General features: G+C 42.4%; 1 long non-coding RNA gene across 1 annotated transcript; it reads right to left on the bottom strand.

Annotated features, from left to right (window-relative positions):
* Positions 1–306: 306 nt before the first annotated feature.
* LOC116035893 lies at positions 307–833 on the bottom strand. Its single transcript, XR_004101478.1, has 2 exons — positions 666–833; positions 307–524 (listed from the first exon to the last, which is right to left on the bottom strand). It is a non-coding gene; the product is annotated as an uncharacterized LOC116035893 (long non-coding RNA).
* Positions 834–18,372: the final 17,539 nt, after the last annotated feature.

Genomic DNA, 18,372 nt, shown 5'->3' with positions numbered 1-18,372 from the left:
TGCTTAATATAGACCAATAGTGATCAAGTTAAGCATGAGTTTTCTTGTTTATTGTAGGTGAAAAAAAAGTGGTCAGATATAAAGATCGCCACAAAGAGGTGCGTCTCGGCACTGAAGAGGAGCCAGAGTCAGACTGGGGGAGGCCCACCAGATCCAAGCCTCCAGCTGACACTGAAGGAGGAGTGGGTGGCAGCCCTCATTGGAAGGGCGTCTTTAGAAGGTATCACCGGTGGGGGAGATACCGACGACATTCATGGTAAGTAAACTTAAATTTGATAGACCAATAAAAAAACTCACACATAAGTCCATAGTTAACTCATTTTATTTAAATTTTGCTCTATTGTTTTGCAGGTGATGGCACTGCAGGCCCCAGCGCCCTCGAGGCATCTCCCCCTCAGCCCATCCAGGAGCCTGAGCCTATCCTTGCGCCCCACCCAGAGCCTGAGCAGGTGCAAGCGGGGGAAGCCGAGGCCCGTCCACCAGCCTCCCGTGCGCCACGGCCAAGGGTCCTGACGGATGAGGTCCTGGAAAGACAGACAGAAATTTGTAGACTACTGGTCGAAATTAACCATTCATTAGTGTCAATAAATACGACATTAAAGCAAATAAATGAAAACTTAAAAAAATAAAACAATGAAAACGAAGTCTGTGTTATTTTAACTTACCCTTAAAACCGCCGAATAAGGTCCCGTCTGAGCTGAACAGCTCCTAAAGCCGGTGGTGCTGCCCACTGCTCCACTGGCACTTCTGGGTCTGGGGCCAGCGCGTCAAATGGCACACGGTTTATCTCAGCCATGTTGTGCAAGACGGCACATGCCAAAATGATGTTGCACACCTTCTTGTGTGGATAGAGCAACGTGCCCCCTGCGTGTGCCAGGCAGAGCCATCTACCTTTTAGGAGCCCCACGCAGCGCTCCACAGTGGCTCGTGTTCGTGCGTGCGCGTGGTTGAAGTTGCGCTCCTGATGCGTCACGGGGTTTGGCACAGGGGTGATCAAAAAGTCCAAAAGAGGATAACCCCTGTCACCTAAAGGGGAAAAGAGAGGTTAGGAAACGAATATATTTTGCAAAATAAATTTGCTCTTAGTACTCACCTAAAAGATAACCATGACCCCTCAATGCGCCCTCCTGCAGCCGTTTGCGCATGCTGCTGTGCTCAAAAATGAAGGCATCATGGGTGCCTCCGGGGCATCGTGCCACAACATTTAATAGGCAGAGTCTGGCATCACAAATAATTTGCACATTGACTGAATGATAATTTTTGCGGTTGATGTATGCGTAATCATTAACCGATGGTGGTTTCAGACACACGTGGGTACAGTCAATTGCACCTATGACATTTGGAATCCCAGCAATCTCATAAAACCCCCTTTTAATCATTGTTTGCTGGGCATTGTTGTATGGGAATTGGATGTAGTGTGGGATGAGAGTCCTGATGGCAGCCAGCACGGATGACAGCATGCGGCTCATGGTGGGTTGGGATATGCCAGACCTGTCAGCAATCTCCCATTGAAAGGTTCCAGTGGCCAAGAACCCCAGTGTGGAGAGAACCTGGACTGGAACAGGTAAGGCCCTTGACCGCCGGGTCTCACGTTGGTGGTAGGGCTCCAGGTTATTGCACAGCTCCAGGAGAAGATGCCTTGGAAGACGGAATCTGCTCATCAGCCATTCATCTGATTCATTCAGAAGATCTCGCCTATCCTGAAATACTCTTTCCCTTCTCAAGGGCGCATATGCGTCTTCTAAAAGCGCCAGGTCAGCCATCATTGAGAATTGGTGTACGGTGGAAATCCCGTTTAAATAGCTGTTTGGATGAGCAAATGACCTATCACAATGCATTATTTTACAGCACGTGTTTTGAAACAATTAGCATTTAATTTCATATCACGTCACATGTATTGGGGTGTACAATAGTGATGATGATGTGATGTGGAGTACCATTCATTCACATTAATAATTGCATGACAATTTGTAATATTCTTCTTCTTATTATTATGATTTTTATTATTAATGACGCTTTTTGTTATTTAGAAGAAGAATGTCGTTATTATTATTATTTGTATTATTATTATTATTATTTAAAAGAAGAAGAATGTCATTTTTATTATTTTGTCAGTCTGAATTATTTTTTGGTCATTGAAAGCCTTTCATTGCTGAACCCAGTCCGTGCGCACCTGCCGGGCCTAACCCTGAAACGTCAGGTAAAGCGCACAGGCTCGCAACTGAAGGAATACATATGCCTACAAATCAAATGCTTTGGTAAAGTCACACAAATTAAACATTGAAGTCCATGTTGCACAAAAATAAACACTGAAGTTTATAATTACTATGTTGTTGTTTTTTTACAGTGGGTCATAATATATCATATCGTTTAGTTTGTCAGTGCGTTTTGTGGTGTTAGGAATTGTTTTTCTGCGCATTTCCGCACTAACTCAAAACGTGCGTACATGTACACCACCTCCTGAGCTGGCGTAGGATTTGAGCGTGCCGTACGCCAACGTCCATATTGATAAATCTCAAAGTCACTCCGCCCCCTCCGTGTTATTGGCCTGGGTGATAGCCTCACACAGCCAGTGAGACAAATGCTGTTTTGACAGGGGAGTGTTCCCTATAGTGTACAAACAGCTGCTGTGTCCGCCTTATGTCCGCCGTGCGTAAAACGTACTGTGATAACGCACGCACCGGGCCCAATCGGTGGGAAACCTCCTCCGCGTCGTTGTTATGAGGCAGGGGGAAAAAACCCTGGAGGGAAAAAACCCTCGACTGAAAGGAATTTGTTAAAATTTTCGGTGTGAAAGAAGGGTTAGGCTGTAGGGTGGCTGCGCTCCCGTCCCCTCTAATGGAGAGGCAGGACGGCGAAACTGACAGCGCACATAAGTCGCTCACTCGCTTGGCTGACGTCAGGGCAAGGAGAAGCGCCGTTTTTAGGGACAGCAACCTGAGAGGGGCTTGTGCCAGAGGCTCGAAAGGAGGCTTCCCCAGAGCTCGAAGCATCAGGGCCAGATCCCATTAGGGAGTGAGAGAGCGCACGGCGGGTTTTTGTCATCTGACCCCTTTCAAATAACGCTTTACTACACTGTAAAAAAAAAAAAATCGTAAAAAAACGGTAAAAAGTCTGGCAGCAAAGTTGCCAAACACTTACCGTCAAATTACAGTAAAAAACCTTACATTATTTTACAGAAAAATTCTTTTTTTAAATACAGAAATTTCCTGTAAATATTTTCTGTATTTTTACAGTCTAACTATTGTAGAATTAAAACAAATTCTTGTTATAAAACATTTCTAGAATGTTAAACAACTGTATAAATCTTTATCAAAACTAAGAAATATTGCAGAAATACCTTAAAATTACATAATTTAAATGAAAACTGCTGTTTTCATACGGTTTTCTTTGGTAAATTCACAAGATTATTCAATCCATCCACAAGAACTCCCTGTTAAAGTACAGATTCCTGGATGTAAAACACATAAAAATTATGTAAAATGACTTTCAAATACCCTCCTTTAGGCATTTATTTTATGATTATCCAATCTATTTACGGTAAATTCCTGTTTAATACTGTTTTTTTTACTGTACAAAAAAGAGAAGATAATGGGATAATACCTTCCAGAAACATTGTAATAATAGTCATTACTTTATATAAACAATATTTGAGAGTATTTACAAGCAACTCTCCAATATATCTACATACTTTTACCATTAATGTATGTTGTTTACTTTAAATAAACATTCATTTATAGTTATAAAAGGCAACTCTCCAATATATTTACATACCTTTACCATTAATATACGAGGTTTACTTTATATATACAAGCAAATATCCAATATATACACATAGTTTTACCATTATTGTATGGGTGTTCACTTTATATAAACATTATTTGCCCGTAATAACAAGCAACTATCCAATATATCTACAGACTGTACCTCATTATTGTATGGGGGCTTACTTTATATAAACTGTTCTTTATAGTAATTACAAACATCCAATATATATATATACTTTTACCATTATTGTACGGGGTTTACTTTATATAAACATAGTTTTATAGTAATTTAGAAGCAACTCTCCAATATATCTACATACATTTACTATTAATATATGAGGTTACTTTATATAAACATTGTTTTATAGTAACTTAAAAGCAACTATCTGGTATATCTACAGACTTTTCCTCATTGAAGTAGGGGGTTTACTTTATATAAACATTATTTGACAGTAATAACAAGCAACTCTCCATTATATGTACATACATGTTTATTTTATATAAACTTCATTTGACAGTAATAACAAGCAACACCAATATATCTACAGACTTTTCTTAAAGTGCATGGGATTTACTTCATAAACATTATTTGACAGTAATTACTATTACTAACCAATATATGTTCACAACTTCCTCATTAGTAAATGGGGTTTTGAATGTACAAAAACCAAAAGGGCTATGTAAAAGTGCAATTGCATCAACTACTTTTACACGCAATAAATATATATTTTTTTCTGCTGACATTTTACAGCATTGTCCAATCCATTCACTGCAGATCCCTATTTGAGATGTATGAGATTTTAAGATGTATCATAACCAGAAAGTATTATAGAATGACCATTTACTGCATGCTTTACAAAGAAATGCACTATTTAAACAGTGCTATCCTTAAAGTTCACATATGAATAAACTTATGGGAGCAAAAACTGTCTGGTACATTGAATTATAGCAAAAGGGGAACTATGGGCAATTTGGGAATTCATACATGTGTGTTAAAAATGTCAGTGAACATGAACAACTCTCTCCAAAATCTAAAAACTCAAATTTGTGATGTCATCTGATATAATGTCTGGAGCTTTTCCAAAAACAATGAATTGAGAAATATTTGAAAGATGACACTGAGATCACCCAGGGGGATGTTCAGAGGTAACGGGTAGAGTTTCTGTTTCAGAAATAAAATGCTAACATAGAATAAACCTCATTTGGTTTTTTTTTATTCTACAAAATTAGTTTCACATTCATTGTCTATGAAGCAGCTTAGTAACCTGATGACATCATAGTTTGAGTCTTACATTTCTGGTTTGTGGCTTCGCCAGAGAGTAGCTCTTAATCAAAAATATCAGAGGTGAGATTAAAGACCATTGCACACCAGGGACGATTATTTCGCATGTCAATATATTTTTTCGAACTGTTGTTTTTGTCACAAGTAGTGTTTACTTATGAGGATCACCAAACAACAACACGGAGGCTGCTGTCCCAACTACAGACTGTACGTCAGCAAACTTTATTACTCTCAACCTTTACAATGGCAGCGTATGCCAGAAACATTCTTTCCGTTTTTACCTTTCACAATAAGCCCGAGACATATGCTACACTGTTTTGCAGAGGGAATTCAATTGAGTATTAACTGTATACTCAATTAGAGTTAGAGGAAACTCAATAAATAGCTTACAGTAGCTTAGTGTTACAGCTTTTCCTGGGACGTATCTGAAGTTAACCCCCGTCCCTCCACTCAGCAGCCTGGAAACCAGACAGGACACCTTTTGGTGCTTTTGAGGAGCTGCTGCATTTATTTGTTGTCAAACTGCAGAATCTAGATGCTGTACAATCACTTCATATCTTCACCACTAAACGTTAACTCTTCTCTGCTCCGACTGCTCTCTCTTTCTCGTCCGCTCACACCACATCTTCCGTCACTTTCTCGCTCTCTTCAGCATCTGTCCTACTGACATTGTAGATGAGCTGGTGTGTATATCCAAACCTTATATTGAAAACTGTCACAAATTTCCATTGCTGCCGGTGTGAATAGTTTTGATGTGAAATATTCACAGGCAATTATTTTGCATATTGACGTCGCTTATTCGTCACGCCCCCAGTGTGTAATGGTCTTAAGTCACACGTGCAAGTCACAAATCTTAACCTTCACCGTCTTGAACAAGTCCCAAGTCACTGTGTTTAGACTCAAGTAAGGCTGTACCAACAAAAAGGGGTGTAAAAATGTTACAAATCCAAATCCGGTTCGTTTTATTTACAAGCACAGACCAAGTAAAGCAACCGTTAACAATGCAGGGGTCCGTTTCAGGAAGGAGGTTTAACAAACTCTGAGTGTAACCCTGATATCTGAGTTGATTTACCCTGAGATGGGAAACTCTGAGTTTTCAGTTTCAGGCAGCATGAATGGAGCCATGATACTACGATTCACCATGGTAACAACCACAAACAAACTGGTGGGCAGAAATACTGCACATACAGCGAGTTTGAACATGTATTTAGTTAAAAAAGCAACACAGCGGCTGCTTTAAAAGAGAGAATTTGCGTGGGAGAAAATTGCTGCTAGAGTAAATGCGTTAGTTCCAATATAGTGTATTAATATCATATTTAATCATAAGTATAATATTACTGGTGAAATGGTATTGAACCTATAATCTATAAAAGTCCTAGGCCTACTAATCCCATTCTGAGGCTGCAGCACCATCATCAACAGAACTATAATTCATAATCTTATATTTCAAAGGGTTTACATCATTCACCTGCAATACTGTGGAACTCTTTTTTAATGGCTCTTACTGGTTTGTGTCCAGGGGACACTACACAAACGTTTAAAAAAACGTTTCAGAGTGAGTCACACTCTTCTGACGGCGCTTTGCTACAGTAGCTTTACCAATATGCTCCGCATCACCAATGTTGTAAAGAAAACTGTTGTTTGCAAAAAAATGTAATGTGACACAAATAATGTGCTGGGATGTAGAGCATGTCCACGATAGGTGACGTTAGTGATATGAGGATGATAAGGTTATGTAGGCTACATAACTGATAGACTGGGAAGAAAAAAACGGTACCGCTCAAATAGGTATTTATCTGAAAATTAAAATGCGTCGGGGCCTCAATATCATCTCCTGACGTATGTTTAACTCCCTGCGAAGTAATACAGCTTCTACATCACCGGGATCGTCGACAAAAGGACATTGCATGTTTTGAGAAAAAAAAAACGTTTTATAATCTGCCTAACATGGTTAATAAACCAACCCTGTTTTTTTATTCATGCCGATAACAAACTGCGCTAAAATGCGCCTGATACAGACTGCAATTATGAATGATGAAATGAAAGAGAGCTGTGTCAGAGGGAGGAGACTGAAAGAAGAAAACCTGTTCCCGACTAGGTTAGGTTCACAGAGTCCGAGGTTAGGTTACTCTCTTTCTGAAACGGAAAACCCAGAATTACCCTCATCTCAGGGTTAACAAACTCAGAGTTTTCACTAAACCTGCTTTCTGAAATGGACCTGTCATTCGGTACCTCCATTAGCTGTACGTGTGTTTGTGAACTCCTTTGCTGCCTCCTTCTTAGCCTCTGCTGGGCTCCCTCTTGCTCTGGGCTATCCTTTTCTCAGCCATCTGATGCACGAGTCTTCAACTTCACCCAGGCTATTCAGACCGTAAAGCAGGTTCTCAGGCTGGCTGTGGGAGAGTTGTCTGGTCTGTTGATCCTTGTCAAACTGAACACAGAATGAGAGCCATAACATGGGTGAGAAAGATGTGGTAAGGTACAGATGATAACGTGTAATACAGTAGGGTGAACATCTATTTACTTTAGCTTTCTTTATCTTCTTGATCTTCTTATCTTGGTATTCTTTCTTCCATCTTGCCTAAACAAGGATTAAAGAATTAGGGTGAGATTTGAACATTACTGTAACAGTAGTATACATAGATTTATTTGTGGAGGCTTGCCAGCATTGACCACCAGGTATTTATTTATTTTGATTTACAGCAAAAATTAAACTTAAAATACATATTTAATTACAGACTGAGTGCAATTGTCTGGAGGAAGAAACAGTTATAAATAGAGCAGGTAGCCTATATCTTATTTCTGAGTTTGTTCAATTCCCTGTCCATTTATTTTTATGTGGAAAGCGGGAATGGAAATATTCTCTCTGGAAAGACAGAATGGTAATGTTAAGTTGGACACACTGAATCATGAGTGAAAATAACGATCACGTTCAAATTAAGATGTTGTGGTCCACAAAGCAGACGCTCCGTTTAATGTCAAGTTGTAACTTGTTGTTGTTACAACGTGTGGTTCACTGTTCATAAAGTAGAACCAACGTAAAGTTAGTCAGCTGAGATAGCTTATGTAAACTTGAGGCATAACCTAGCTAGGTGGTAACGTTAAACGGCGGGTTACCGGTTAGTTAACAGTAATGTTAACTACTAGCGTTAGGAGCAACGGAGCGTTATAACGTTTCTTTAATTACTAGTATTAGCTAGTACCCAGCAAATCAAGCTGACCTGCTAAACTGTCTAACTGTCTAGTTAACTGTTATATATTTAGCTAGCTAGCTAAAATTACGATTGGTGCATGGTTCACATTCAGGGCTAACATTACATAAGGACAGTCTTAATGTAACTTTAGCTAACGCCAGACACACTTTGATAAGGCACATAAACGGCAAATGCTAACGTTATCACTGCTGACATTTTAAAATTGTGAAACGTATGCAAGTGTTATCTTAACTCGTGTCCAGTTGATATCTCGTGAGGAAACTGCATGTACATAAAAAGAAAAGTATTACTTTACCTTAAGTGAAAGCTGAATTTGAATCATCGTAGAGAAGTCCTGACTCCTGCGTTACATTATTATCCACACTGTCTCTGCGTCGAGATGAGTTTGACGTTAGCACAGCCCCCCATGAAGTCAAACAATATCATTGGTCAAGATCGTCTCTGCCCCATGATTCATCCAATGATTGTGCAACATTCAATTATTTGAATCTGCGCGCACTTTCCTGAAGCACGTAGCCTAGACTAAAGAGACCATTTCTGTTTACATTTCTGTTTTTTCAACCATTTTAAGGTCTTACATCGCTTCACGCCCTGATTATCAATATTCACGTTGATGCTAGAAGCCTTGGTTGAACTGTTGAGCCCTAGCATCCCTTCCCAGTCTTTCACACATTGCATGTATTGCTAAATTGAAAAAAAATATATTGCACACCAATGTAAAGCTTTATTCATACTGTGTCCTCCCTGTCTTTATTCACCTTATATTACCTCAGCCCATGAAAAACTCTTTGTTCCCTTTGACCTGTAGAAAGTGGGGAGAGGCAAAATGATTTGAGGGAGCAGTAGACTGCACAATGACCTTGCATTTTGTTGAACACTGTGACTCACTTTGGGTCTTAATATTAAGAAAAATTGTTTTAACAACAATTTCAACTTCATAAGGATAAAGAACATGTATGCTACATATTCTATTTGAAGTACACCAAATACATTAAAAAGAGGTCTGTCCCGCATGCATATTAGTTTCTGACTGTGGGGAATTGGGAAAAACAGTAAAAACGTCCCCAAATTTCTGAATTGCTTATTTTCATAACATTCACTGAGCCTTGCCTAAAACAGTTTGGAGTTTGTATTGGAAGACTCCAACGTTTTTAAAGTGGATTAACAGCCTTTTATGAAAAGCCTACTCCTTCAGTTTTGAAATGAAATCACAGATAATTTCTCAAATAAGCATAATGTTGCAGATGTCCATACTGTTTGTCGGTAGGCATGACTTTCATAGGAGGGGACAGACTTTCCTATCAACGCAGGGTTGAATTAAACTGTATGAGGGTTGGAACTAGCGGAACAAGTTAGGTTAGGTGGTGTGCAAGTTAGGCAAGCAGGTACATACTGTATTTGAGGTACTGGTGTGCATTAATATTGATTTTCCACCCCTTATAAAAGTGTAGCATAGCTGTGGCACAGGCAATCCATTTAACTTATTAATGTTACACCTTAATGAAACACACATTGCCCAATATGTGCATCAATGCATGTGTAACCATTGCAAGTCAATGGAAATTGTATTGTAATTTCAGAGGCAGGGGTGGTCAGATCACCGAGGTCTTGGTGAGGCATTTAAGGTACCGGACATGCATGAATATTCATTCTACCCCACATAAGGGGGAAGCTCATGCTCTGAGCTGTTTGCATGACATAGACAGGAACAAACATCAAAAGCCAGAGTGGACACAGTATGAGACATCACCGCAGACATCAGCAAAGTAAGCAGTCAATGGAAAAAGATGTTGGGCCATGAATCTGAAATAGGCCCATGGCCTCCATGGAAGTGAAATGAGGCAAGAACATCAGATGGCCCCTAAAATATTAGGATGGTGAAGATGTAGGCTTACCCAGGCTGTAGGCTGCCTGGCTCTCTGTGTACTGTATCGTCATCCTGTAGGCCTATAGGGTTGTGGGCCTATGTGATGTGAACTGTGGCTGCACGATTCTTTTGTCAACTAATTCACCAGACCAAAACATGATTATATAGTGATGAGCATATCACAGACTTGGACTAAAATAGACATCATGTACATCCAAGGCCTGTAGTTTAGGTTGACTCTTGTCTCTTATGCATTCCCATAACTGAAGCTATGGCTTTGTTTCCACAAATATTTAGGTGAAAGAATGTTTATTTTTACAAAGACAGATCTAAATACAGCATCTTTGTCACCAGTGGTGATTTGGTGCAGTAGTCCTATAGCTTTTTAAGCTTGTGTGCTGCCAAGTTGTTTTACTGTTTTATTACCATAAATATGCTTGCAAAATACTACAGTAGTGTAGTTTCTAATATAATTACATTGATCCAACTATAATTGAGAACAATTGCTTGTGGGTTTTTGCTGTGGAGTTGTTGAGGCCATGCAGTGAGGGTTCATGTCAGCCTTATTCAATGCATTAAACGGGTATGGCTGGTCCTACCTGTCTCAGTACCTCTGTTAACCCCTCTTCAAATAACTGCAAAGCTAAAGTCCTACTCTATTGCTAGAATTTAGTAGACTTGCATTAAGAGACACTGGCCAGGATGAAGTTTGACAGCGATTAAAACACTAACACACAGTATGAGACCACATTGAATAAGCTAAAATGGACCCCTATACATTATACCAATATTTACCCTATGAAGAGTCTCTGATGCATATATTGGATAGTTAATTGTAAATATTGTCAAATATTTTTACAAAGTAAACACACAGTACATTAATGGGATAAGTCTGTAGATATATTGAATAGTTGCTTTTAATCACTATAAAGTATTGTTTGTATGAAGTAAACCTGATATATTAATGATTAAAGTACAGTATATTAGATAGTTTCTTTTTAACACTATAGAATATTGTTTATATAAAATAAACCCTTATACATTTATGGGGAAAAGCCTGTAGACATAATGAAGAGTTGATTGTAACGTTTATATAAAGTAATGACTATAAAATAATGGTTCTGCAAGTTATTATCACATATTGTTTTTTGTACAGTAGAAAACCAGTATTAAACAGGAATTTACTGTAAATTGATTGGATAATCATGTAAAATAAATGCCTAAAGCTTTAAAAATACTATTAATGGGCTGTCAAATAGGGTAATTTTACATTAATTTGACATGTAAATAACTATAAATGAATGTTTATTTAAAGTAAACAACATACATTAATGGTAAAAGTATGTAGATATATTGGAGAGTTGCTTGTAAATACTCTCAAATATTGTTTATATAAAGTAATGACTATTATTACAATGTTTCTGGAAGGTATTATCCCATTATCTTCTCTTTTTTGTACAGTAAAAACACAGTATTAAACAGGAATTTACCGTAAATAGATTGGATAATCATAAAATAAACGCCTAAAGGAGGGTATTTGAAAGTCATTTTACATAATTTTTATGTGTTTTACATCCAGGAATCTGTACTTTAACAGGGAGTTCTTGTGGATGGATTGAATAATCTTGTGAATTTACCAAAGAAAACCGTATGAAAACAGCAGTTTTCATTTAAATTATGTAATTTTAAGGTATTTTGCAATATTTTTCAGTGTTTGTACAGATTTATACATTTGTTTAACATTCTAAATATGTTTTTTGATTACAATTCTTTTTAAATCTACAGTAGTTGGACTGTAAAAATACAGAAAATGTACAGTAGATATCTGTATTTTAAAAATAAATTCTTTGTAGAATAACATAAGGTTTTTTACTGTCATTTCACGGTAAGTGTTTGGCAACTTTTGCTGCCAGACTTTTTACCGTTTTTTCACGATTGTTTTTTAACGTTTCTTTACATTAAATTTAAGGTTTAACAGTAAAAAAACAGAAAGAGGCCTCAATTTTACACACCGTAAAATTATGTTTTTTTTTTGTCTTTTTACATAAAATTCAATGTAATTTAACTTTCAAGACCGTTAAGCAATGGAATTATCCTGTTAAACAACTATATTATCTCATTATATCAATTTACAGACTAAAACCTTAAATTAATGGGTTTTTTTTAAATAAAAGTATTTTTCTGTATTTCTCTGGCATTAACACTTAATGTAGAAAAAACGGAAAAAATCCGTAAAATTATACAGTGAATTCCAGTGAAATAACTTTTTTTTTTTTACAGTGTAGGGGGTGCGCAAAAACCGTTCTCTCTCTATAGCCTCTGTGGCAGGATGAAATGGCCGCTGCGTAGGCTTTGACTGTGGACGGAGCCAAGTCGTTATCTACCAACGTTTGGAGATAAGTCAACACGAGAGGCAGGGGACACGATATAGGGTCTGTTTCCCTCTCCATGCACCAGCGCTGGAAAACGGACCAACGCGCCGCGTAACACGCTGTTGTAGAGGGGGCTCTCGCGCTCTGAATAGTGCGCACCACGGCAGGAGGCAAGCCTAACCTCTGCAAGCGTTCCCGCTCAGCAGCCAACCCCACAGACACTGGGTTATGACCGGGGGGTGGGATATTGCGCCGTCCAGCTGTGACAAGGCGTCCTTCCGCCACGGCAATTGCCAGGGGGGACCCGCCAGCAGCTGAACCAGTGTCGGGAACCAGGATGCGCTGGTGCGCTCTGGTGCCACCAGGATGACCGACAGATTCTCCTCCTGGATGCGTTCCAGGAGACAAGGGATCAGAGGGACCGGAGAAAAAGCGTATAGGAGGGTTCTGGTCCAGGGGTGGTGGGAGAAAGTGTCCACGCCTAGGGGTGGATTGTCCTGTGCGCTCAAGGAAAACCACAGAGCGGACTGTGTGTTTTCTCGTGAGGCGAACAGATCCACCTCCGCTCTCCCGAACCTGCTCCACAGATTCTGAACGATAGTGGGATTCAATTTCCACTCGTTGTGAGAGGGCTCGACATTAGGTCTGCCGCCCGGTTTAGTATCCCGGGGATGTAAACAGCAGAAGGATCCTGGCTATTTCCAGTAGCCGGGCCCTAACGTACGCCGCCCTGGCGATTTATGAACGCAGCTGTTGTAACATTGTCTGTCTGCATGACAACATGTCTCCCTGCTACCACTGGGGTGAAGTGCTTTAAAACCTTCAGCACCGTGGACAGCTCCAGGCAGTTTATGTGTGGGAGAGGGGGGGGGGGTGGCCATTCTCCTCCCACCACCTGTGATTCGCACATTCCTCCCCAGCCAGTGAGGGACGCATCCGTGTACACTGTCACATATGACGTCACCTTGCCCAGGGGAACCCCAGCTGACAAGGTCCGGGGGTTCCCCCAATATGACAGGTCTGACTGCAGAGAAGGAGGAATGGTCAGCATTCGCCACTTGTGACGTATGGGGTCGACACGCTGACGGAAGAACCACCTCTGGATTGTTCTCATGTGGAGAAGACCCAGGGGGACCACCATATAGCCCGCGGACATCATGCCCAGAAGGCGCATGACGGACAGCGCTGATACCTTCGCGCGTGGTGTGGTGCGCGACAGGAGAGAGATCAGCGCGTCTTGCCTTGGCGTTGACAGCCTGGCCCTCATAACAATCGAGTTTAGCACTACGCCCAGGTATATCGATTGTGTGGGAACCAATGAGCTTTTCTGCCAGTGTATTGCGAAACCCAGTGTCTGCAGGTGCTGCAGAACCGCCACAGTGTGCAGCGCCGCCGTTTCCCAAGAGAGCCAATCGTCCAGATAAAACAGGACTCTGACGCCTTTTTTCCGCAACGGCTGAAGTGCCGTCTCCATGCACTTGGAAAAAGTGCGGGGGGCCAGTGAGTAACCGAACGGTAGTCGGTTGTACTGGAAGTGAGCCCCTTGGAAAAAGAAACGCAGGAATTTCCTGTGCCTGGGAATGATTTGGATGTGAAAGTATGCGTCTTTCAGATCCACAGATGTAAACCATTCTTGGCGGCGCACGCATTCCAACACATGTCTGATAGTCAGCATGTGGAATGGGCGCTCCATGACGCACCGGTTGAACTGGGACAGGTCGAGGATGGGGCGTAACGCGCCTGACTTTTTTGGATTGAGAAAGTAGCGGGAATAAAATCCCTCTTTCTCCTCCCCCGGAGGAACACGGGAAATTGCTCCTTTTGACAGCAGTTCCCGTAGTTCTGACGTCATGGCGTCTGATTCTGCCTGGGATGACACAGTTGTCTCCAACACGCCCGCAAAGCGAGGCGGGGGGGAGGCGAACTGGAGTGTGTAGCCCCGCGATATCAGTTTTGACATCCACGTCAATGTGTGTCAGCCTGATCCATGCCGCGCTGCGCTCTGAGAGCGGGCGCGCGCATGTCTGTGTGTTGTTCACAGACATAGCTAGCAAGAAGCGCAGAGCCCGTCCCTCCGCTGGGCGAGACATGAGTAGATCATGTCGCCCAGCCCATGGTAGGGCCCTGTCGAAACGGTGGCGGGTCACCGTTGTCCTCATCCCGCTGGCATAGCCGGAGGGAGGAGGATAACTGAGCGGCGCTAATTGTGGCGGGTGGGCGTTTGCTCCCGCTGTCTGCATAGTGAGAGAGCGGTGGAGCTCCGTGAGCAGCGGTGACCTGGTGTGTGCTTGTGTGGGGAACATCTGTCATAACATCAGCGTAATGTTCAGTGGGAACAAGGGCTGCTTGGTTGAAGGGAAACTGCTCTTTAGAAAGACTGGAGTGGCCCTTAAAAGGGCCGTTGTGTTTCCAGTTTCCAACCGTGGAGGGACAGATGTTCCCCGCGCCCTTGCCACCGTCGCCGCTGCTTGCTGTGTGGCTCCGGGGGTGGGTTTGACCAGGTGGGAGCTGCCTTCATGGTCCTTCGGCCCCGTGAAACCTGCCAGTCAGGGGCCGGCTGCTGCTGTCGGGGGGCAGGCGGAGGAGTGGAGGTCAAAGCCTGGGAGGGCGCAACCGCAGCAGAGGCTGTGGGGCGTTTCCTCTTATGGCGGTTGATGGAGCGGTGGCGCTGCTGATGGGGAGCCGCTTTCCAGGAGCCAAGCTGCCGTAGCCGCTCAGCTTCCTCGGTCGCCTGGTGAAGGTGGGACGTGGCCGTCTGTAAGCGAGGCCCAAATAGCCCATTGGGAGCTATGGGGCCGTACAGAAGCTCACGTCTGACCTCTGTGGGTAGCTGTAACATGTGGAGCCAGATATTTCGCTGGGCCACAGTCTGCCACGCCTGGATCCTCGACAACGCCACCGTGGTCGCCGTGGTGAGGGTGAGGATGGCGGTCATAGCCTTGCTGATCTCCGTGGCTAGCTCCGGAGGAAGAACCTCCGGGTTGGTGGCCATGGCTCAGACGGCGGAGGCTATGTTGTTTTGCGCCGCCAAGCCCTGGGCCGCACATTGGTGAGAGTAACCTGGGCGCAAACCTGATTCTGGGGGAACGGGGGTCGGCTTCCGGTGGCCAAAAAAAGTAGCCTTCAGAAGCAGGATCGACGCCAGGCTCTGCTCCAGGGGGGGGACCAAAGGGAAGCCTGCCTCTGTGTCGCCATGAACCTGTGTGAGCGCTATGCCTCTCTGGTCCGCTGCCTTTTTTATGATATCCGGCAGGTCCAGAAAAAGAGCTTTGGTGGTGGAGGGTGGAGCCGCCTGTGGCAGAGGGGAAGACCGCCGAGGCGGTGCCCCTGGCCGTTCTGGAGACGGGGAGAGACGTAGTGGAAAGGCATCGATCCCTGTCTCGTGTTCCAGTTCTCCCAGCGGGGAGGAGGGAAAGCCAGCGAGGGAATCGTCATTCGGGGGAGACGAGTCATCGGACTCGTGCCCGTCGAAGACGCCCTCTTCCAGCGGTTCCAGGGCGTCGACGGTGTCACGTCGGTCTGCCCAGCTGCCGTCCCCCTCTCCGTCGACCTCAAAAGCCAGAAAAGCGTCCGCCCGCCGCTGAAGCTCTTTAGATGGCAGGCGGGCACAAAAAGGGCAGGGGGCGTCGGAGGTGAGAGCCTTGCCGGCGTGAGAGGAATGAGGCAGGTCGTTGCTTGAAGAAAAAGTGGGAGCAGAGCAACGGGTCCGCTCTGTTTATATACAGTATTTGCGGACGTAGTTGAAGCCCGAGCGGTACGCAAGGGCGGGAAAGAAAATCTTCACGACTGCGCATGCGCGAAGGGATAAACCCAATAGCGTGGCTTAGAGGGCGAAGCCTATATGAAATAGAACAAGTTGGTGTGCCATTTGTGTATTATATTTGTAACTTACCTTGATATGTTTCTTCAAATTCGACGGTGAATTTTTGAGGGCCATCATTTCGGGAGGCAGAGTAGGCACTTCATTCTATATGAATTGTCTTTCACTCCGACAAATGAAAACATGGACTCTAAATACGGCCAGGGGTGGTCTCCTTCCTCACCCTCACCGCCACAATCACTCAAAGTTGAAGGTGGTGTTTCTGGTTCTTCCATCTCGAAAGAAACTAACAAAGCTCAAGTGTTCTCAGTGCAGGAAGGCAGCAGAGCGAAAGGCAGAACGGGAGCACGCACGGTCTTCTTATAAGACAGCTTGATTGCTTGATTCGCTCAATGATGGGCCAGCTTCATCAAACCTGGTGACAGAGCCATCTACCGCTCTGGCAGTGATAATGTGGGTTTGGAATGATTCGTAACATTTTTATAATTGTAACAAGTAACGATGCAGCACAAAATGTATCGGAGTAAAAGTATTAAACTCATCGAAAATATGTACTGAAGTGAAAGTGGAAGTAGGAGAAAAAAATAATACTCCAGTAGAGTACAGATACAGTCTTTTAGTACTTAAGTACAGTAGTGAAGTAGTTCTACTTCGTCACTATACATCTCTGCATGTACGTATATCTACCTACCTACACGCACATAAACACATACACATAGACACACATGCATACATACTGTACATGCATACATAATGCATACATTTTTTTCTTTTCCATCTATCTACTTCATTTCCTTCTATCTACATCAAACCGAATAATAACCCATACAAACTAGACTTAGTATATAAACCCAGGAACCATACAGACAGTACACAATACAATCACCTCGAGTCCTTCTCGTATTTAAATAGTCTCTTTCATCTCTTCACTGCAGCCGTTCTTTGGTTGTGATGAGGTGATATTTAGCATTTGTTCTTATATATAAAAAGTTTCTTTTTGAAATCCAAAAATTGCTCTTAAGTGATGTTTGCTCTCTATCATTTGAAACAACCCTTGGATACTGTCTGATGGCTGTTGATTATTTACTTTGTACATGATTTGTGCAGTTTTAAAGTCAACAATATCTTAGAATTTTAGTGCTTTTAGTTTGATGAAAAGTGGATTAGTTGGTGCTCTGTAAGTGGTTTTATTTACAGTTCTTAAGGCTCTCTTTTGAAGGATGAACAGGGGGTATAGGGGGGGAAAGTTAGGACAATTCCAAGGGCCCATGACTGACAGGGGCCCCAAAAAATAGGCCAAAACTAATATAAAATGATTAAACCATCATCATTCAGTATATATATTTCAAATATAATAATACAATTAATTATCTCTTTGTTTTTACTTGTTTTTGGCAGTAAAAGTTAAATATCCCCATTGACCAAAAAGTAAACATCCATATTGACCAACCACCCCCCTGTATCTGCATGAAATGGTTTGGTCCTGCCTTAGAGCACTCAGTGACGGTGTTTAGTTGCAGTCAGTAGATGCTATAGAACTACAGTGACCACAGTGTTGCCAAGTAACGTTAAATCAAAATCTGGTTTTCAAAAAGGAAAGAGAGAAAAGAGAGAGAGGAAAGACAAAGGAAAGGGTGTCAAACTGTAACCCAGTTTTTCACCAAGAAAGGTGGGTAGCCTATAGTCTGTGAGTGGTATTAACCTGTTGGCTTAATGTCCATAGTGAAATAAGCTAGCTAGCTACAGACTAGTGTTAGCCTACATTTAATCACCATTTAATCAGTGCAGGGAAACGTTTAGCAAGATATTTATATTAAATCATTGTCCCTGCCCCTTTTAGCAGACTTAACAACAGATGAGTCAGCAGCACCCCAGTCCCCCCCTAACTGTGCCCCTCCCTGTCCCAGTGAAGAAGGTGAGCAACATTGTGTTCAATGACATGCCTGTTATTTGAGAGAAAAGTTGGGGTTTCCAGGAGTCCTTTGTTCTTATTCATACCTTTTAATTTGATGTCACTGGTACTGTTAGTTTGCTATGACCATATTCCAA

The sequence above is a fragment of the Sander lucioperca genome, chromosome 16 (assembly GCF_008315115.2).
Source record: "Sander lucioperca isolate FBNREF2018 chromosome 16, SLUC_FBN_1.2, whole genome shotgun sequence".
NCBI lineage: Eukaryota > Metazoa > Chordata > Actinopteri > Perciformes > Percidae > Sander > Sander lucioperca.
Note: the sequence above shows the minus strand (reverse complement) of the source record. Positions and strands in the feature narration are given on the sequence as shown.